The 23120-nt window shown below is 43.6% G+C and overlaps 1 pseudogene across 1 annotated transcript; it reads left to right on the top strand.

The window, feature by feature from the left end:
* Window positions 1–273: 273 nt before the first annotated feature.
* On the top strand, window positions 274–21579 carry LOC308609707 (transcription termination factor 1-like; annotated as a pseudogene). The gene is made up of 10 exons: window positions 274–860; window positions 2180–2406; window positions 3489–3674; window positions 4612–4690; window positions 7974–8104; window positions 11151–11385; window positions 14116–14205; window positions 15799–15864; window positions 20090–20175; window positions 21057–21579. The product of its transcript is annotated as a transcription termination factor 1-like (transcript).
* Window positions 21580–23120: the final 1541 nt, after the last annotated feature.

Genomic DNA, 23120 nt, shown 5'->3' with positions numbered 1-23120 from the left:
TCACAGAAACGAAGACCCAACCCAACACAGCCATACATTTAAAAAAAAAAAAGAGCTGGTGACACGTACGTGCGCCGAGACAGCGCAAATTGGAGAGAAAAAAAAAAAAAAACCTCAATAGGTTACCAGAGTAATTCAAGGTAAACTACAAATAAAGGATAATTGAGACAGAATTAAAAAAAAAAGAAAACATTGTGAACACACCCAAGAATTTTAGAAAGCATGTCGATGTCATTTACATTGATGTAAGCAAGCGGCAAAAGTCAACAAAAGGGCCTGAAGAACATTTAGTTACTAAGTCACGTGAAAATGAGTCAGAACTGCATGATAAAGTTCGGGGGAAAAAGCATAAAAAAACATCGGAGGAAAGTCAGGTCCTGTGATGCTGTCCAGGAGAGTCTGGGTGCAAGCATCACCCTGCCCAGATCAGAATCCCAAGAGCAGGAACCCCAGCCTCCCATGGGCCAAGAAGGTGAAATCGCACAACTACCAGTGTCTGCAGATCAAAGCAAATCTAAGACAAGAAAGAGGAAGCGTCCAAGTGACCAGGAATTCGAGGCCTTGCCTGCGCCTGAGAGCGCTGAGAACATATACTCAGAGGGATCTCAAGTGATTGGTGAGGTCGGGACTGCAGGGGGCAATCAGGAGTCCAGTGGCCTTAAGAAAAAGTCTAAGAAAAGGAAGAGAAGATCTTCTGTTGATACTGCCGTGGCACCTGCTGGTGAGTTTTCAGTGCTCAGGACGAGCTCTGAGGACACGCGCTTTGATTCAGTGGAAGGTACTGGTACCTTGATTGAAGAAAGTGTGAAACCCAGGCCACAAGAGGAGAAACCCCAGGCCTGTTCGGAAGAGGTGCAGAGGTAACGTGTGGGTGTAGAGCCTTCTGATGGTGTGCGTCTTGGGTGTGAAGTCTGCCCGTTACCTCTTTGTTCAGCACGGCCATAGGAAGTGGCAGAAATCATAAAGAGATAGACCATCGAATGTATAGGATGTTGTGCACATTTAACTGAGTAACTTGGCAGGTACCTTGCGTTCTTCATGTACAAAATAAGGCAGTTACAGTCTGTTTTCACTAAGAATTATTCCAGCCCCGAAATTCTATGTATAAGTTTAAAAAGAATTTTAAGACCCCACAATTACCTTGTCTATATGTACAGAGAGAGGAGAAAGGATCAGAGAACTTAGAATGCTACAGAACAGGAAAAAAACTAGACTTAGGGTTCTCCCTAATAAAAGAAACTTAGATATCGTTCTTTATATAATTATCATTTAAGTATACTGGCTGATGAATAGATGCAGGAATTTTTTTGAAGCACTTTATTTCAGTTCCTGGGAGTTAGGACAGGTTTTCTCCCCTTTTCTACTCTGTGACGTTCTAGATTGTCCTGGCTTAAAATAGTTTCACATAGAAGTTAAATGGCAGAGGGCCCAACTCACATCATCCTCTGTGCACTCTCTTTGGGGACATTTTTAGATCACTGATAATGATGCAGGAATGTTCTCGGACTGTGGTTCTTAACTTGTATGGGGCTGTGGACCTGTGAAAGCTGTTGACCCTTTGCTCAGACAAATGCGTACAGTTTTGTTTTTGTTTTTGTTTTGTTTCAGTTTCCTGTCTGGGTGGTTAGCTGATGCCCTTGGCTAAGAACACCTTTGCACATCTGGCAGAAAGTCTGTGGGAATGAATTAGTGATAGATACATAGAAGACTATGTTTTCTTTATACTGCCAAGGGGAAAATATGTGGCCATTGTTAACTGCAAGGAAGCAATTGTAACGATGTAAACCCTGAATATTGACTTAACTAATTAGTAACCATTATTATAAAACAACTCATTGGTGGGGGGGAGGTGTCTTGAGTATCCATGGGTGTAGAAGAGGGCTGAGCTTATGAGGAAGTCAATATCTGAAACAATACAGTTGAGAAATAGTAACATAAGCAATGCCTGGTGGAAATAGGGCTTAAGGCGACATGTTTACCTTCCAGGCAGCCTCTGAGGTGTATCCAAGTTAGTAAAGCTACATTAAAGAGTTCAGACATCACAGACGGAATCAACTCCAAGATCCCTTCCAGCTTTAATGCTGTCGTAGTCAAAGGGAGAGTCACTGTAAGGAAAGAATCTGAAAGCCATTAGGGCACGTGACCTGTCAGTGTTAATCAATCCAGTTTTTCTCCTTAGATTAGAACCCACAAATGAAGAAGAAAGCAATTTGGAGTCGGCTAAAGATCCTGAAACGAAATATTTATCTGAAGATTCGAGAGATTCAGATAATTCAGACGTGGATTTGGATTCCACTGTGAGGCAGCTCCAGGAGTTCCTCCCTGATATCAAGGAGAGGGCTGCCACTACAATTAAGTGAATATATGGGGATGACTTGGGACGCTTTAAAGAATTTAAAGCCCAGGGTAAGCTTGTGGGACTTGAATATTTGTTGAACTTTTCTATATGCGTAACTAGCCCTGACTTTCTTTTGTGAGTGGTTCATATTTATAGATTCACAAAGAGCATCCCTTAGCTACTTTCAGCTTTATCTCCTTCCAGAATCATTATCTGCACTGTAAAATTACCAAACTGAAGTGCACTAGTTTTCCTCCTCTGTAGGGGAGGCGAGGAAAAACGGGTGATCCACAGACTAGAAGATCAAGCCCGGAAGAAGAGGGGGAGGAGGTTAAGTGGTTGAGACACTGGGAGGGGGGCACAAGTGAAATCAAATTAAAACACACATATCAACATCATCAGCTTTGATGAGGTGTAATTTCAAGGATATTAATTTGAGGGTGAGCTGGTTGTAGTGGGCATGGCTTCAGGCAACACCCAGCTTGGTCTCCTTCTTGATTTCACTGTGTTACAAGAACCTCCCAGAAAGCTTATTGGGTTTCAGAATGAACTACAAATGTAAGGTTGTGTACTGCAAGTGATAAAAGGTTTTTAAAATAAGTTTAAGATTAGGAAAATGTACTGTGTAATGCAGTCAATAATAATGAGACTTGAGTGCTTTGAGTTATGACGAGGAATAGAACGTAAATTGCAGTGACATTGTCCCCACCTCCCCCCAACATATATTCGTAGAGAATATACATGTTCATGTTTGTGCCACCCAGTTCCCAGCACTGCCTTGGGGGGAGGAGGGGCAGAGGATAGTGAAGTGGGGGGGGGCGCTTCTTTTAAACTTTTATTTCAACACTGTTTGAATTTTTAATGAATATCTATTACTGTTAATTTATTTCTTAAATAACTGTGTAAAAAGGAATTGATGACACAAGAAAGGTCACATTGGAGTAGGATGGCCAGGGAAGACTTTGGGAGGACAGTGTGGCTTTGGCCGAACTCTGCAGGAGAGCCAATGTCAAGGGCACAAGCAGGGGCTGCTCCCCGATAGGTGGGGAGGAGCTGACGGGTGCTGTTGTGATTGCTAAAGACAAAATGGTGGTTCGCTTTCATTCATTGTTGACAGTTGTGTACCTTTTTCTCCTTCCCCAAATCCTAGGTGTCGCTATTAAATTTGGCAAGATTTCCGTGAAGGAAAATAAGCAGTTAGAGAAAAATGTGCGAGAATTTCTGTCTCTGACAGGAATCGAGAATGCAGACAAGCTGCTGTACACAGACAGATACCCAGAGGAGAAATCTCTAATCACCGACTTAAAAAGAAAGTACTCGTTTAGATTGCACGTTGGTAAGTTTAGAACTGTGGCCTCTTTGACCATCTGTAGCCTTCCAGCCTTGCACAGATAACCATGGTGAGTATTGAACACAATGCCTGGCCCGTCCAGTACATGCAGTGCATGTTAGCCGCTGCTACGTTAATAGTATTTTTATTGCCAGCCTATACGTTCAGGGATTTGGAATGTGTTCACGTCTCCCAAGGATAGTGCTTTTACAGATTTTCTAACAAATTAGATGATCAGCTTCCAGCTTTCCTACTTGGTAACAATTACGGTTTTGGTTTCTCTTCTTGACCTCTATTGTGTATTTTTTGCATACACTGCACAAAGTACTCTGGTATACACCAGAGTCTCAGACGTTTTTTTAAGTAGAGCCATTTTTGCGCTTTGAGCTGGAACCTTCCTCTTGGAGATATCCTGGGGAAGTTAGAAGGTCACGAAGCAATGTAGGTTTGGACTGGAAAAAAAAATCTCTCTTGAATTTAAAGAGGATAATTTCTTAGGTGAAATGCACAAAGGAAAACAGAACAGTGAGCCCCTGCTGGGGGATCCTTTCATCTTTAGAGTGGCAAAGCAGGAAGAAGCTTATTCAATTGCAAAGTTTTTTTGTTTATCTTATGGGGAGCTGCTGGAGTGTGTCCTCCACCTCCAGATTACGGTAAAAGCTCTTTGCCTAATAAGGGTCTTTTCCGTGAATTTAGCAGAACAGAAGCTAGAGCCCCTACATACTAAGCATCTAGTTTCCAGAGATGGCCACGGAAACTGGGGATTTTGTATATCTGCTCCCCAAGACGGCTTTCTGCAGGACATAGGAAACCGCACCCTCCACCTGGGGTCTAGGATAGCGTGTGCTGTAAAAAGGGGCCCTTCTGGGTTTCTTTTATAATTGCGACTGTGTTTCATGCCACGCTCCGGTTGTCCCTCTGACCACCTCTCTTCCGACTTTAGGTAAGGGCATTGCCTGGCCCTGGAAACTCATATACTGTCGAGCAAAGAAGATGTTTGATGTCAACAATTACAAAGGCAGGTAAGAAAAAACTTGAGCAGAACATTTCTCTAGTCTTTGCTGATACTGTAAATCAAAACGTACACAACAAAATCGTGAAGAGTTTCGTGTGTGAAACCAGATGTGCCGTCAGGTGTATGTCTCCAAAGACCCTTTCAGTTTCCACCTCTTGAATAAATCTTCTGTCATCTTCCCCTTTCTAAATCCCTGGCTTTTACTTTATGCTGTCAATTGTAGCATTCTCCACGCGCTGCCTCTTAGCGTCACCCGTGCAGTTTTCTCAGCAGTCTCCTAAGTTGTAAGCTCCTTGCGAACACAGACATTCCTTCTCAGTGTGATGTGTGCCCTTCAGCACTGAGCCCAGTGCTTTGGGTTTTCAGTAAATATTTGAAGGTGGGGGTGAGCACTTGTGTGAGGTCATTTAAGTGTGATTCGGTAACATCAATGCAGAGCTTCATGTGGCGGTAGCCTTTCTGTCCTCCCTTTTTTCCTAAATAAAATACCCAATTATGTTCTGTTTCCAACATTCCAAATAAATCAAATGTAGACTGAGCGTCAGTGGTGGGTAAGCACTCTGCTTAAGGACAAAGGGATGAGGGAGAAAGCATCAGCTCCTACCCTTGAGGGCCCAGACAGCCACCTAGGGCTCAACTACTGATCTCACTTCCAGGAGGCAGATGGAGTGAATCTGTCACGGCCAGTTGGGTCCTACTGAGCGCCGTGATCTTGAATCAGGACATAGGTACTATCAGAATGTAACATTGATATGACCTCGGCTTCTTTTTAAAAATTTTTACCAAAAGAAATAAACCGGAAGTAGAGGAAAGGCGCCTCCACACAGACTGAAACCTGCCCTCTCTTTTTCCCAAGCCCCCGCCATGTACTTTAAGGAAATTCACTAAGGGTGACATTTTAAGTGGGACCAAAATGATGCTTTTGGTAAATGAATGAGGTAACCTGTTTTTCTACCTGTTACATCACTGTGGGAAATGGCATTTTTCAAATAATGAAGGTCTGTCATTCTGATAATAAAGTTCATTCACTGGTACCATATTACTTGTGTTGTGCTGACCATTTACCCTTAAAGTATGTTTCCAACTTAAGGAACTCTTAAGTGAAAAAACCATAGAAAGTCAAAAATCAAAGAATTGTAAGGCTCCAAGGGGCCATGGAGGTCAGTACACCTGTTTCCTCATTTTCGTACACTCTGTTTTTCTCTCATGTCCTCTTTTTTGTTGCTTCAAGGGTACTTTTAAGTCTTGTTTTAAATCTCAGGAAGACCCTGCTTGCCTTATAAAGGAAACTGCTAAAAAGCTTGATTCTTAATGGTGAAGGATTTCGCATCTCTGTTCACCATGCTCTGCATTTTAGATCCATTTCTGAGAATGCTAGGATCTTACTGTCCCCCGGTAGTTGTGGATCATCCTCATTAGAAATGGTTAGTATTTTATTAGGGCTGCTTTTGTGTTGCATTAGTAATAACATAAACTACCACTTCTGACCCCTCTTCCTTCCCACCAAAAAGGAATTATAAAATGTCATAATGATGGCTTTTTTTCCCTTAAACATTTAAGATGTTTAATCTCAAAATCTGCATATATTATAGTGCACTTTAGTTCTTTTCTTTTAATGTATTTGCTTTTATGTGGGATTGCTGCCTCTTAACTTCCTTAAACTGTGACCGATTTGTGCTAAGGCATCTGTCACATCTTTTATTTTTGTCTGTGTTCGGTCTTTGTTGTTGCACACGGGCTTTTTCTAGTGGTGGCGAGCAGGGCCTACTCTTCGTTGCAGTTTGTGGGCTTGTCATGGCGGTGGCTTCTCTTGTTGTGGAGCATGGGCTCTAGGCGCACGGGCTTCAGTAGTTGTGGCTCTCAGGCTCAGTAGTTGTGGCGCACAGGCTTAGTTGCTCCACAGCATGTGGGATTTTCCCAGACCAGGGATCGAACCCATGTCCCCTGCATTTGCAGGCAGGTTCTTAACCACCGCGCCACCAGGGAAGTCCCTGTCTCATCTTTATTGAGCACCTGTTGTCTGTCAAGCATTACCGGGTTCCAAAGTGTAGAAAACTGACAGGGTCCCCACCCTCCGAGGACTTCCCCTCCAGAGCTGTGCTGTCCATCCATGTGACCACCAGCCTCATGTGGCCATGGAGCACTTGAACTGTGGTTAGTCCAAGCTGAGATGCGCTGAAGAGTGAAGTATACAATGGACTTAGAAGGCTTGGTGTGGAGAAGAGAGTGTAAAGTATCTCATTCATACTTTTAGGTTCGGATTACATGTTGAAATGGCTGCATTTTTAGTATATTGAGTTAAATAAGATATGTTATTAATTCATTAAAACTAAATAAAATTAGGGACTTCCTTGGTTGTCCAGTGGTTAAGACTCCGTGCTTCCACTGCAGGGGGTGTGGGTTTGATCCTTGGTTGGGGAACTAAGATCCCACATGCCGCATGCTGCCGCTAAATAAAACCCCCAAACACATGGAAGGCAGAGTGGAATGGTGGGAAGTGGTCCTTGGTGATTTGACTGAGCTCCTGGATTAAGCTCACCCTAGGGCCCACTTGTATCTGGACTTTTCAATTGCCTGAGCCAATAAATTATCTTTAAAAAAATTAATAAAATTAATTTTCACCTGACCACTAGAAAATTCTAAATGACATCTGTGGCTCATATTTCCATTGGCCAGTGGTGGCCTAGACGAAGGGTCAGATAAACCAGGGAAGCCACGAGCGTACAGTTGCCAGTGGTGACGGGGGCAGTGAGAGAGCAGCAGAGTGTCCTGTGGGAGAGGACAGCAGGACACCTCCAACCAGGTGGTCAGGGAAGCCCTCTCTGAACATGCACCATTTAAGCTGCTTCTGAAGAGCTTGCAGGAGCTTTCCAGCGGTGGAGGGAGGCCATTCCCACCCCAGGTCCAGAGGCTTCGAGGTGAGAAAGGCCGATAAGGCCAATAGGGTTGAACTTAGGGAGCACCGAGCTTTGCAGGCACAGTCAGAAGTTTGGGTTTTATTGTGTGAAGCCTTTATGGATTTGGCTGGGGAATAGCATGATCAGATTATTTGCCCTGGCCTCTGTGTAAGTGAGCCAGGGACTGCGGTGATTGACTTACAGGGTGCTCATGGTTGCGATGCCGAGACAGGAAGTATCTGGGCTCAGGACCTTGGTAGGACTGCGCTGAGCAGGTTTCCTGACAGCCCGCCCTATACGGCTTCTCCCAGCATCGCAGCGTGCTGCAGTGAGAATAGTGGTTTTAAGCTTGTGGTTAACGCTTAGCTGTGATCTGTTTTCCCTTCCTCTAAGGTATAGCAAAGGAGATACCGAGAAGCTAAAGATATACCAGTCCCTCCATGGAAACGACTGGAGAAAGATTGGCGAGATGATGTCTGGAAGTAGCCTCTCTGTGGCCCTGAAGTTCTCCCAGATCAGCAGTTGTAAGTCATGGTCTCTAGAGCCCACTTTGGTGAACAAATCAGCCCACAGTGGCCCAGGGCCCAGGCATCACTGCAGGCCTGTCTTCTGAGAGAGTCATCACTCTTTCAGCCATTCTCTTACTGATTCATTTATTTCTTCATGCATATTGATGCAGCCTTTATTCACCAGACTGATTTCTGCCACACGTTATGTCAGTAGCTTTCAGTGTGACTCCAACTGCCAGGTAAACTGAAACCCACTCAGCCGGTGGGCAGGAGAACCTGGGCCACCAAGGTCCTTTCCCCCAGGTGACCAGGGAAACCATCAAAGGGAGGGCCTGTTAGTCAGGGACGTTTCCCAAAGCCAGTGTCAGTCGTCTCTTGTCTGTTCTCTTCTTTCATAAAAAGCTTCCTTGGTTATATTCTTCACCTTAAAAAGTCCCCAGTTGCTTTCAGAAGACAGTCCTTAGTGGGTGTTAGCTTCAGCCCAGAGGCTCACATGCTCCGGCCCTGCAGGCAGAGCCGTGCAGCGGGTCCCAGCAAGGCGTCTGCATGTCCGCACGTGGTAAACTCTGAGGTGGTGGAGACCACGCCTTTTGTGCCACCAACTCTGGCCACCGGTGCCACGCGAAGACTCAGCACAGCCAATTCTGCCAGTTTCCAAGAAGTAAAGCAAACATCTGGATTTGCACGTGTGTGTGAAATCAAGATCTTTTTTTTCTTGGGACTCTCTTTTTTAAAATAAATTTATTTATTTATTTATTTATGGCTGTGTTGGGTCTTCGTTGCTGTGAGCAGGCTTTCTCTAGTTGCGGTGAGCGGGGGCTACTCTTTGTTGCAGTGTGCGGGCTTCTCAGTGTGGTGGCTTCTCTTGCTGTGGAGCATGGGCTCTAGGTGCGCTGGCTTCAGTAGTTGTGGCGCACAGACTCTAGAGTGCAAGCTCAGTAGATGTGGCACATGGGCTCAGTAGTTGTGGCTCGTGGGCTCTAGAGCGCAGGCTCAGTAGTTGTGGTGCATGGGCTTAGTTGCTCCATGGCATGTGGGATCTTCCCAGACCAGGGATTGAGCCCGTGTCCCCTGCGTTGGCAGGCGGATTCTTAACCACTGCCCTACCAGGGAAAACCCTCTTGGGATTCTCTTGATTTTTAAATATTCATCCAAATTGTTATTGGGGAAATAGTAACAATAACATTCTGTAGGCCAGATCAAAGATATCTGTAGCCTTCCAGCTTGCGGCCTCTTCCTTAGCATGACTGTGAGCATGTAGACAAGAAGAGCGAATCATAGAAGCTTTTGATGCCCTGCACCAAGGACTGGCTTTAGGAATTTACAGGTGCTGGGACTTCCCTGGTGGTGCAGTGGTTAAGAATCCTCTTTTCCACTTCAGAGGGCATGAGTTTGATCCCTGGTCAGGGAACTAGGATCCCACATGCTGCAGAGCAACTAAGCCCACACTCTGCATCTAGAGAGAAACCTGTGTGCCACAACGAAGGTCCTACGTGCTGCAGCTAAGGCCGAACACAGCCAAATATTTTTTTTTAATTAAAAAAAATAGCTTAATGAGTGCAATATGTAAAAAAAAGAAAGAAAAAAAGAAATTCACAGGTGCCTTCATCAAGTACTGTGGTGACGCCATTGTAGCTGTTAATTTCACTCCAGAAACTCTTGGGGAGAGTTATTTATATAACATGAAAGTCGTTTGGTTATTCTCTTTCCACTAAATGTTTGGGAACCTCACAATTTCTTGCAGTAGGTATTACTCTTAGAAACAGGAAGAACAGCTTTCTCGAAGATAAAAACAAGATTGCATTAAGAAAGGATTTTTTTTCTTTGCAGTTGGTTGTGTATGTGTGTGTGTGTGTATGTGTGTGTGAGTGTGATTGGTCCTTAAAAGGAATCTATGGCCACTTTCGTAGTTTCATTTTGATTTGCATGTAACTGATAGTTTTTTTGGTTTTGTTTTGTTTTGTTTGGCTGCGTTGGGGCTTCATTGCTGCGCGCGAGCTTGTTCTAGTTGTGGCGAGCGGGAGTTACTCTTTGTTGTGGCGTACAGACTTCTCATTGCCGTGGCTTCTCTTGTTGCAGAGCACGGGCTCTAGGTGCGCAGGCTTCAGTAGTTGTGGCATAAGGGCTCAGTAGTTCTGACACACGGACTCTAGAGCACAGACTTAATAGTTGTGGCGCGTGGGCTTAGTTGCTCCCCGGCATGTGGGAACCTCCTGGACCAGGGCTCGAACCTGTGTCCCCTGAACTGGCAGGCGGATTCTTAACCACTGCACCACCAGGGAAGTGCATAACTGATAGTTTGATGTTTGTGTAATTGAGATGTTGCCCATTGTCTTCTGAAAAGTGTCTGATTTACCTTTTTGTTTATAAAGGCTTTATTTTGGGACTTCCCTGGTGGTCCAGTGGTAAAGAATCCTCCTTCAGATGCAGGGGATGCTGGTCGGGGAACTAAGATCCCACATACCGCGGGGCAGCTAAGCCCGTGTTCCACAGCTGTTGAGCTCACGCACCCTGTAGCCCATATGCCACAAACTACAGGGGCCATGCACCACAACTAGAGGGAGAAAATTCACACGCCACAACTAGAGAGAAGTCCGTGCACCATAACAAAGAGCCTGCGCTGCAACAAAAGATCCCACGTGCTTCAACAAAGATCTCATGTGCTGCAACTAAGACCCAACACAGCCAAAAAAATAAAGAAAATAAATAAATTAAGGGAAAAAAAGACTATTTTTCTAGAGCAGTTTTGGGTTCACAGGTAAAGTGAGAGGAAGGTACAAAGACTTCCTACTTATCTCCTGCCCTACACATGCACGGCACACCCCCATTCTCAACACCTCCCAGCAGAGTGGTCCATTTGTTACAATCCTTGAAGCTACCTTGACACATCTTAACCCCCCAGAGTCCACAGTCCACATTAGGGTTCACTCTTGGTGTTGTAGCTTCTGTGGGTTTGGAGAGATGTCAAATGACAGATACCCCTCATCATCATTTTGTTGTTAATATTGTGTTTGAAAGCAAATAGATGAGCAACTTCAAGACCATCCTTTTATGTCAACAGAAAGAAATCATGGTGCTTGGAGCAAGACGGACACCCAGAAACTAATCAAGGCTGTTGAAGAAGTGATTCTAAAGGAAATGTCTCCCCAGGAGCTAAACGAGATGGATTCTAAACTCCAAGAGAATCCTGAAGGTCACCTGTCAGTTGTTTGGGAAAAACTGTACAAAGGCATATCCTGGGTAGAAGTGGAGGCAAAAGTGGAAACCAGGAATTGGATGCAGTGTCAAAGTAAGTGGTAAGTTTGAGGCTTCTTACATAAATTTCAACAAGAAGCATTCCCTGCCCCTCTCTCAGCAACTTCCGGAGAGGGGTGGACTGCTGAGGTTACTAAGAATATCTGTAACTACCACGTGGAAAGCCTTACAGTAGGTCAAGAATGATCCTCTCTAATCCGCTGCTCCAACCACTTCAATATTGAAAGCTGATTTAAGTTAGCATTTAACCACCCCTGATTCATTGTGTGGCTTCTTCATAAAGAACTTGGACCTTTTTATTCTATTTATTTATTTATTTAATTGAAGTAGAGTTGATTTACAATATTGTGTTAGTTTCTGGTGTACTAGGTGATTCCGTTGTGCATATATATTATTTTTTTTTGATTCTTTTCCAATGTAACTTATTACAAGATAGTGAATACAGTTTCCTGTGCTGTACAGTAGGACCTTGCTGTTTATCTATTTTATATATAGTAGTTTGTATCTGCTAATCTGCAATTTCAAATTTATACCTGCCCCCTTTCCCCTTTGGTAACCATAAGTTTGTTTTCTGTATCTGTGAGTCTGTTTCTGTTTTGTAAACAGAACTTGAATCTTTTTAATATTGAATATTGACTTCTGATTTCTTCACTCTGTCCCTTTCTTCATAAAACAAGATTGTTACCTACTTATAGCATGAAAGAAAAACAAAATTAGCGTCTGGTTATTTAGGAGGGAAATCACAAGTGTAGTGATCAGTAATACCTCCACCTTTTTACTTTTGCTTTCTAATTCAGCAGTTCCTCTGTCTTCATCCAAAGCAGGGCAGTCATACTCTTTCATCCTAGTACATCTTTAGGTACATCCATCATGAAGAAGTAGTTTCGGTCCAGATGTTGCTGCATGTTCTTTGCCCAACGTAGCTTTTCCCAGCCCTGGAGGGATTCCGAGCTAACTTTCAGCTGCAACATGACAGCTTGAAGCAGTGGTTCTACAGCCCACGACCCAGGTCTCCTGTATAAATGGGGCTCCATCATCCTGCATAAAGGGGGCTGCGTCATCTTGACCATTAAAGAAGAATGAAATCCAGAGTGGGCATGTTGTACGTTAAAAGCAAACTGCTAGATTATACTGAGTATTGTTTATATACCTTACAGTTCTGCTGTAGAATATTTATCTTACTAGAAGACTACCCTCAGGAAATAAGGACAGATCATGTTTTGGGGGGGAAGTGTGTAATATGGAGGAACCAGAGCCCTTTCTACCCCTATATCTTAGGCTTAAAAAAAGGAGTGGGGACTTCTCTGGTGGTGCAGTGGTTGAGAGTTTGTCTGCCGATGCAGGGGACATGGGTTCGTGCCCTGATCCAGGAAGATCCCACATGCCGCAGAGCGGCTAGGCCTGTGAGCCATGGCAGCTGAGCCTGTGCATCCAGAACCTGTGCTCTGCAACGGGAGAGGCCACAACAGTGAGAGGCCTGCGTACCGAAAAAAAAAAAAAAAAAAAAAACAAGGGTGGGGGCTTCCCTGGTGGTGCAGTGGTTAAGAATCCGCCTGCCAATGGAGGGGACACGGGTTCGATCCCTGGCCTGGTAAGATCCCACATGCCGTGGAGCAACTAAGCCCGTGTGCCACAACTACTGAGCCTGGACTCTAGAGCCTGTGAGCCATAACTACTGAGCCTGTGTGCCACAACTACTGAAGCCCACCTGCCTAGAGCCCGTGCTCTGCGACAAGAGAGGCCACTGCAATGAGAAGCCCATGCACCGCAATGAAGATTAGCCCCTGCTCGCCACAACTAAAGAAAGCCCACGTTCAGCAATGAGGACCCAACACAGCCAAAAATAATTAATTAATTAATTAATTACTTTTAAAAAAGGAGTGGGTTATAAAGCCTCGGTTGGAAGATGATATGTCAGTGTCTTAAAAAGGAAATGATGAAGGGGAGCCGTGCTTCAGAATCAGCATAATTAAATAACATGCAAGGGTTCTTTTTTAATTTGAAGAAAAAAGTAGGAAACTTGAATGCTGAGCATAGGTTTACTTCATGAAACATTGAAATGGCATCAGCGGGTACATTTCAAACCAGTGAACATGGGCGGCTATTAGTAAAAACTCTCAGTTTCTCTGTGTGTGCCTCATGTACCTCCCTGCTCAAGAAAGTAAATGTCACAGCTCATGATCTGTCCATCAGATTGTGACAGATTTCACTCTTCAAGAGAAGCACTTTTTAAATATTTTTAATTGGGCTGCTTTTCTCATTAGGAACTTCAGGGAACCCTTTCCCTCAGCCTTGAACTTGGGGCCTTAGAGGAATCATGGAGTCATTGATCACTTTAGTAAATCTGTGTAGTTTGGTGTTTCAGCAGCTATAATGGTAATAAGAGCAATATCTCTCTGTTTGATAAACAAGCAAAAATAAATTGAGTCTACACAGCATCCTTTAGCACCTGCAAGCAGGCTTATTCTTTTTTTTCCTCCCTTTTATTATACTGTTTATTATGGAAATTGTGTAACACACACCAACTTAGAACTCCTTGTATCCATCACTCATTTTCAATAACCATCAACTTTCTATCTCTTTATTTACCCTCTCCCACTTTAAAAAACTTTTAAAAAGGTATATTCTTGATGGTGGTAAATCTTAGCTGTGATGAGTTGCAAAAGTTATAAAGTGGTTCTGAATAAGGACAATTTAAATGAGGAAAACAAAGGACATTTTAATGGAAACTTTACCCCGAAAATAAACTGTTTTTCTTTCTTTCAATGTAGGATGGAAATTCTAACCAAGAAGAGGACAAATGGTCGGGAAGTATACCGGGGACTTAATGCCCTACAGGCCAAGATCAACCTCATTGAAAGGTACAGAAATAGAAAGTGATGATATTTTACCCGTTTTCCTCTCTAGCCAAAGAGTAATTGTTAAACAGCAGAATCTGCAGTAAGATTACCACGGTTCATATTCCTGTTCCAGCACTTTCTACGTGCATGACCTTGGATGTGTTTCCTGCCTTTCTAGTTCTTGGTTTGTTCATCTTAAATGAGGATGATAATAACAGTACCTGCCTCTTAGTGTTATTGGCCGAAGAAATGAAATAATGCATGCAAAACGTAGCATGCACTCAATAAGCATAGCTCTTTGAGACTTTAAGGCTTTCACATAGACATTGCTTACTTCTGTCCATTGGAAAATGGAGGTAAATACTTCAGGCCGAGCCCTACTGCTCTCTAGCATGCATTAGTTGGCGTCACTGCTGCTTGGTCTTTAGTTTTGTCTTTGAGTTCCTGGTCCGTGCAGAGTCCTCCCTCCCCTGATCGACAGGGAGACACAGAACTGTTTTACAAAGACTGCGAGTCTAGTGGACCTGGCCTCATGTCCAATGAGGAACAGCAAAGAGCAGAAGAAACCTTTGGATTCTGGCCGCCCTGTCCAGCTTCATTATTCTTGCGCTCTGTCAGGAAGCCTGCTTCTCCTTCATTGGTGCGCTTCCTCGTTCTCCACGCTGGCGTGGCTGGGGTTTTTCTCCTCTACCAGAGACAGCAGAGACTAGCAGAGCCAAGGAGGGCATCTCACGTCAGGCAGGCCTGGGTTCCAATGTGGGTACCACCTATGAGTCATGAAACCTTGAGCCAATGACCCGAGCTCTCAACCCTGATTCCTGGCCTGTGGAAAGGACATAATCCCCTAGCTTCATCAGGTGGTGTTGAGGGTAAATGGATTAGTGGGTATCAAGGTCTTAACCCAGTGTTTGTCACTTAGTAAGTGCTGAGTACACATGTATACTACTCTTGTGTGTCTACATTGAATGGTGAAGTTGTGTTTTGGTTTGTTTGTTTGGTTGGTTTTTAATATTGTATTTATTTATTTGGTTGTGCCGTGTCTTAGTTGCAGCAGGCAGGTTCATTAGTTGTGGCATGCAGACTCTTAGTTGTGGCATACATGTGGGATCTAGTTCCCTGACCAGGGATCGAACCCGTGCGCCCTGCATTGGGAGTGTGGAGTCTTAACCACTGTGCCACCAGGGAAGTCCCTGTGTTTTTTTTTTTTTTAATTGAAGTATAGTTGATTTACAATGTTGTGTTTAACCTTTGCTATACAGCAAAGTGACTCAGTTATACATATATATATTCTTTTTCATATTTCATTCTTTTCTATTATGGTTTATCACAGCATATTTAATATAGTTCCTTGTGAAGTTGTGTTTTTTACTAGGCTTGGTGGGAGATGCAAAGGGCTCAGGAGGAGGAAGGGTGATTTTTTGGTCTGTAGCTCACCCCAAGACCTTGGGCTGACCTTGGGTTAGCATGCCAGTGACACTGGGCCTGTGTAACAGGGGAGCTGGAGCAGGGGTGAACACACTGAGGCCTTCCAGCTCTTAATATTCTGTGAGCCCATGAAGATGTGGATCCTGTTGATTTTTGGCTTGAAAACTTAATTTTTATTTTTTCTCATAGGTTGAATGAAATAAATGTGGAAGATGTTAATGAAATAGACTGGGAAGATCTTGCTAGCACCATAGGGTAAGGCCATTTGTTTAATATTAATCTAATGAAAAAATCAGAGAGGAGTTCTAATAAATGCCTCTCAGATTTGAAGAACAGGACTGAAATTCCTGCTGCTTATGGAACTCATCTATAAATTGTATTTGTGTATATATGTATTGGGAACACCCTGTCTACGTACCAGACCAGGTAAATAAGACCAGCCCTCCCTCCGCTCCAACCACCACCTCCACCCCAAGACACCTGAGAAGAGTGAATGAAATGTGTGCAGAGTCTCTTAAAAGCTTCATGGAGCACACCAGCTATGACTGGGATGAAGAACCCATGGTCCCTTTGCCCATAATTAGCCTTTTACCATTTGCCACATTGACTTTATCATCCCTCCCTTTCCCGCTCCCTTCTACAAGGGAACAGAATTCTTTCCCTTAACCGTTTCAGTGTTAGTGGTGGACGCCATGTCCTCAGCAAGGCTGTTATTCTGCATCAGCACAGTGATCGTACTGAGGGCACCTGACACTGATGCACTACTATTGTCTAAAACACAGCCCCCATGCAAATTTCACCCAGCGTCCCAGTCCTGTCCTTTATAACACTTTCCCCCTGATTTAAGATCCAGTCCAGGATCTGTCTCCTTAGAGTCTTCTAAACAGCAGAGTTGTTCTGCCTTTTCTTTTCTTTTTTTTTAATTATTGGAGTATAGTTGATTTACAATGTTTCAGGTGTACAGCAAAATGATTTCTGTTATAGATTTTTTTAAATTTATTTATTATCTTATTTATTTAATTTTGGCTGTGATGGGTCTTCATTGCTGCGCGTGGGCTTTCTCTAGTTGGGGCGAGCAGGGGCTACTCTTCATTGTGGCTCGCGGGCTTTTCATTACGGTGGCTTCTCTTGTTGAGGAGCACGGGTTCTAGGCGCGTGGGCTCAGTAGTTGTGGCTCGTGGGCTCTAGAGCACAGGGTCAGTAGTTGTGGTGCACAGGCTTAGTTGCTCTGTGGCATGTGGGATGTTCCTGGACCAGGGCTCGAACCCATGTCCCCTGCAGTGGCAGGCAGATTCTTAGCCACTGCACCACCAGGGAAGTCCCTCCGTTATAGGTTATTACAAGACATTGAATATAGTCCCCTGTGCTATACACTAGGTCCTTGTTGTTTATCTATTCTATATACAGTAGTGTGTATCTGTTAATGCCTTTGTCTTCTACGATGTTGAAATTGTGGGAAAATACAGGCTAGTCACTGTGGAGAACTTGCCTCAGCTGGGGAGTTTGTCAGACGCTTCCTCACGGTTAGATTCGGGTTTTGTATTTTACACGGGAATCAGTCACGGGGGAGGCTGTGTTTGTGTCACCAGGTCACATCCCATCATGAGGCATGTGGTTCTGATTTTGATCCCCTGGCTCTGGCGGCCTCTGCCACACTGCCCCACTGTAGAAAAGTAAGTTTTTCTCTTGGTGAAAAGAAACGGCCACGGGGAGATATTTTGAGACCACATCAAGCTCCTGTTCCTCTTTGGATTTGCCTCAGTGGTTTCGGTGTGCTGTTCCTTTGCATTTCTCCTCTGAGGAGTGAGATTTCATCGGTTGTCACTGACTGTCTTCATTGCTATGGTCCTTGCATTTTCAATCAGTTCCTGCCACTGGAGGAGAGGCCATCACTCTGAAGACCTGAGTTCACTGCTGGCCAAGCAACAGAGAGCTGGCTGGCAAAGCACAGTCCCTCTAAGCAATGCAAACTGTTGAGCATCACAGGGCTCAGGGGTTGGTGGGCTTTGGGAGGTGGGGATGTTGAGGGACTGTCTGGCCTTTAGTTCGGGAAGGGTGCTGAGGGGAACAGGGCTGCCACAACCTGGCTGCCTTTCAGAAACGTGGCTGCTGGCGTGAGGTTGTCACTGATCCATTAGGAAGGGTGTAAACTGGTTCTGCTGGTTAGTTATTTACACCTTGGGATTATGGACAAAGAACAATCAGTCCTTTTTTTTTAACTTGGAGAATTGGAATCTTTTCGTGGCAGGCCCTGTTGGGAGTCACAGACACATGCCCATGGTTCCAAACCCTTTCCTCTTCTAGCTCGTCTCAGGGGTGGGGCACCAGCTCTTGGGTGTGGGTCCCTGAGAGGGGAGGGTGTTAGGGGCTTTGAAGGAAGGCTGTCCTGCTGTGTACCCCACCAACTCCCATCCTAAGAAGTATTCATGTCGACAGGTCCCTCCCTTTGTAATATCAAACCCCTTTTGAAAAATCTGACTTTTCCAATAAATGTTTGTGTATCTTGTGACATTGCCACAGATCACATTTCTTAAATTAAAATGGGTTTTTAATGATTTTAAGTAGAATTATATACTTAAATATTGATTGTTCTGGTTAAGGTTTAGAAATCTCAAAGCTGTAAAACAGACATCATGGCATCCAGTCAAATACCATTGGAAATAGTACATCCTCAAAGTTTTAATAACGAATTAAAACAGTGAAAATAATTAAATTAGAAGTTCGATCTCTTCAGGTTCGTTAAGGCTCCCTTGTGAATTGTTTAGGCAGGATTTTAAAGAAAGCATCTCCACCTAATGAGATGTAACACCTACTTCGTTTGAAAATGTCCAGGTCAGTTATTGTTACTTCTTGAAGCCTGAGCTTTGATCTGCAGAACAACCTGTGTGTGGGGTGCTGTGGGAAGAGGGAAGGCATAGATGCCCTAGATCTTGGGCTTTGCAGTCAGGTGGACCGGGCGTCAAGTCCTGGGACTCTGCTCATAATTTAGCCAGCCTTGGGCAGGTCATTCCCTCACTTGCCTCTGCGTCACGGTTTCCTCATCTGCGCAGCGTTGTAACAGCACCGTGATGAGGACGACAGCAAGGAGACAGTGCGTGTCATGCCATGCACACGCGGCGGGCAGCTGCTGCCATGAAGAGGCAGAGAGAGCCCAGCCATCTTGTACTTCCACATACCTAGCAGATCCAGTTATTCCCACTAATCATATAACAACTAGATTAATTAATTACTGACACAAATATGCCACGCTTTTGTGGCTTAGGAAATGAGTGCCCAGGAAGTGAAGTTAGTGATTTTCACTTTAAAGAAATATTTAAGATGTGGTTGTTTCTGTCCTACTTATTGTAAATGAAAAGTGGATTTGACTCACCAGAATATCGTAAGCATCCACTTTATTTAGCTTTGTAAAGTAAAAAATCCAGACCCCTGCTTTTGCATTGTGACAAATATATAGTTAGCCTGAAGGTAGTTGTTAAGAGTGTAGGATTTGTGAAATGTTGCCATTGGCAGCAACACGGATGGACCTAGAGATGATCATACTAAGTGAAATAAGCCACACAGAGAAAGACAAATAGCATAGGATATCAATTATATGTGGAATCTTTAAAAAACTGATACAAATGAACTTACTTACAAAACACAAATAGACTCACAGACATAGAGAACAGACTTATGGTTACCAAAGGGTTAGCGGGCGGGAGGTAGGGGGATAACTTAGGAGGCTTGGATTAACATATACACACTACAGTATGTAAAATACATAAACAATAAGGACCTACTGTATAGCACAGGGAACTATACTCAATATCTTGTAATAATCTATAATGGAAAAAAATCTGAAAAAATTATATATATATATATATATATATATATATATATATATATATGTACAACTGAATCTTTCTGCTGTACCCTTGAACCTAACACATTATAAATTAACTATACTTCCATTAAAAAACACTGATATCAAAAAAAAGAAAGAAAAAAGTAGAATTTGGAGTGGACACAATTGAAGTCCCAGCCCTTCCCCCCTATTCACTGTAAGATCTTGGGCATCTTCTCTTGGGTTCCCCATCTCCAAAACGAGGGATAAGCATAGGAGGCCCCACACAGAGTGGTCGTGAGGGTTATTTGTTGCTCTGCGGAGAGCCCTCAGGGTGGGGCTGAAGACAATGTTAGCATCAGCCCCTGTGAGCTAGTGTTACACCTTGTCTTCTCAACTGGTAGTTTAGATTATTCTAGTTTAGACAGAATCCGTGTTGTTGTACTTCTGTTTTTCTTCCTTTTGTGTGTGTGTGTTTAACCAGATGAACAATAGCTTTTCATACGTGTCTTATTTTTCTCACATGTGTAGACATGAGGATTAAGAAAGCTGCTTAGGTCTGTAGACCACCCCTTTATCAATGCACTTAGTACACAGGACTGAAATGATTAATTTTTAAACTGCCACTAACTTTTTGACACCTTTTCCTTTCTAAAGGGGTGTTCCTCCATCTTATGTCCAAAGTAAGTTTTATAAGCTGAAAGCTTCCTGTGTTCCGTTTTGGCAGAAGAAGACTTTTCCAGGTCAGTATTTTCGATATCTGAATAGTTAAAAACGCAGCATATGGGGACACACGCTGGTAGTGTGACCTTGGGTAGTGACTTTTGGGAACCTCAGATTCTTCAAATGGAAAATGGTAAAAATTGGCAAATTATAACCCCTACCTGACAGGACTTTCAAAAGTACTAAATGAGATAATGAGCTTGAGAAGTGTGGTCACCAGGCCGCCAGGCGTTTAGCAAGCACTGGGTGAGGAGCTGCGAGTGCTTCTGGATTGCACAGCACACATGCTCACACCACATGCCTGCACACACACTGATCCACAAAAAACTGGAGTTACAGTTTCTTCTCTGCAGCCATTTTTAGGTGGTTTACATATGTAATTCCCAAACCTGGACTATCGGAGTCAGGTGGGGAACTTGGGAAAAAAGATACATACCTGGGTCTCATCCCAGACCCAGTCGATCCTAGTCTCTAGTCTGGGTCCAGAGGCTAGATTTTTCTCTAACAAGCTCACAGATGAGTCGCCAGTGGCCTGCCCAGCATCATTGTTTGGGAACCACTGGTTCGGGTAACACTGCACCCTGCAGTGTGTGACAAAATGCTCCTTGCTTTCAGCGGACAGCACTTCCTGGGTTTGAATCCTGGCTTCGCCCTCCTGACTCTATGACTTTGGATGAGCTTCATGTCTTTATGCCTCATTTGAAACACGGGTGAACAATAGTGCCTACCTCACAGCATTTTTGAGAGGATTGAATGAGTGACTATGAATAAAGCAGTTAGAGCCAGGTCTTGCACACAGTAGTGCCAGTAACAATGCATTGTCATCATCTGTGCCGTCCGTCCTTTGACCTTGGGAAGAGGCTTTGTCAGATCATCTCAAGATTCAGTTTCTTTTCTTTAGAGATTATAGACTACCTTCATGAGACTAGTCTACCGTTGCTTAAAGAAAAATTAGAGAAGAAGATGGAGAAAAACGGGACTGAGATCCAGACTCTGGCAACCCCCAAGCCAGTCTTCCTGTTTCGAGACATCTGTTGTTGTGACGATGACAGTGAGGGAGAAGACGGAGATGAACAATGTTAAGCGGCTGATACTCTCTTGTCCATTTTTCTAGGTCTGGTTGTGTTTATGTACGTGTCAATAATGCTATTTCCACTATTGATTTTACTGAAGAAGGTGCAACAGCCAAAGGAAGGGTATGAAAATAATAACATACTGTGGAACATTAAAAATTGATTCACATTTCATATTCAAGTTTGTCTGAATGTGAAAAGAAAGGCGAGTACATGAGTTGATTTAATATTTTCTGTGCTATTATATTGAAAATTATCATATTGAAAATACTTACAACTAATGGTTTTCATACAACAACAGGATCCCAAGTCCCTCTAATGGCAGCAGAGGGTAGTCATGTCCAAGGAACATTTTCTTTTCTTTTTTTTTTTTTTTTTTTTATGGCTGTGCCACATAGCTTATGGGATCTTAGTTCCCCACCGGGGATTGAACCCAGGCCCTCGGCAGTGAAAACGCAGAGTCCTAAACCCTGGACCGCCAGGGAATTCCCCAATGAACATTTTCATGGTGTGGATTCAACTATACGTGCATTCAGCAAAACAGAGAATGTTAACAATTTTAATAATGCATGCCATTTTTTTCTGTGTTTCAGTTGTTTAGATGTATATTTTAGTGTGTGTGCGTATTAGGTAAGTGGTACAGGGACGTTTGTGTTCCTGGAAGCTGGTTTCGGTTCCCATGTGCCTGTCATGGTGTGCATATCTCATCTTCCCAAGTGTGATTCTAGTGTTCAAAGATAAGTATTTTTCATACAAGATGCCCTCTCAAAGCCAGTCACAGAATTCTTCTGGTGTTTAACTGGAAAAAAACAAAGAATCCAGCAGTCTCTTCCATTGCTTCTGGAAAAACTGCCTCTGTTAGACTTCCCTTGCTGGCAAGGGGAATAAAGTGCCCAGGCTTCTAGCCTCATCTGTACAGGGGAGAACATAGAAAGGAAGGTGTGGGTGAGCAATATCCCATACAGTGAGGCCACCCTCTGGGCCAAGGTGCAGCACCCTTGTCTCCTGAGTGTAGCATCATGCTGTGTGATGTTGGTTAATTCATCCACAAAGCTAGACATGTTTCCAAGCTTGCCGTCATCAGAGAAGGAAGAATAGAGAGAAACAAGTTTAGGAGTCCTCATTCACCAGTATTTCCACAGCACCTATCATGGTGTTGTGCAAATAATAGACACTCGATAAATATTCAGGGCACAAATGAGTATTTACTTTTTAAAAGTTAATTAATTACTTTATTTTTGGCTGTGTTGGGTCTCCGTTGCTGCAGAGGCTTTCTCTGGTTGCGGAGAGCAGGGGCTACTCTTCATTGCAGTGCACGGGCTTCTCACTCTGGTTGCTTCTCTTGTTGTGGAGCACGGGCTATAGGTATGTGGGCTTCAGTAGTTGTGGCCCATGGGCTCATTAGTTGTGCTGCACAGGCTTAGCTGCTCCGCAGCATGTGGGATCTTCCTGGACCAGGAGGTGAACCCATGTCCCCTGCATTGGCAGGCGGACTCTTAACCACTGCGCCACCAGGGAAGTCCCAGAACAAATGAGTATTTTCTTTTTAATAAGCATCTTGCCTTTAGTCACCTCCTTCTATCTGTCAAACATACCAATCTTCAGGCTGATGGGAATATAAATTACATGTTCCTTTTGGAGGACAATCCGGTAGAATACATCAAAGCCTTAAGAATGTACATATTCTGAGGTCCAGCAATTTCACTTCTAGGACCTAAAGAAATAATAGAATTAGTGTAAAAGAATGGCACATTTATAATATGGAAACGAGAAAAATGAATGTTCTTTCATAGGAAATTTACTATATATGATGGTGTATTCCTAGAATGGAATATTAGGCAGTAATTAAAGAATGATAATGAGGGACTTCCCGGGTGATGCAGTGGTTAAGA

This window comes from Mesoplodon bidens, assembly GCF_964165515.1.
Source record: "Mesoplodon bidens genome assembly, chromosome: Y".
Taxonomy (NCBI): Eukaryota; Metazoa; Chordata; class Mammalia; order Artiodactyla; family Ziphiidae; genus Mesoplodon; species Mesoplodon bidens.
This window is presented reverse-complemented; position numbering and strand designations above follow the sequence as displayed.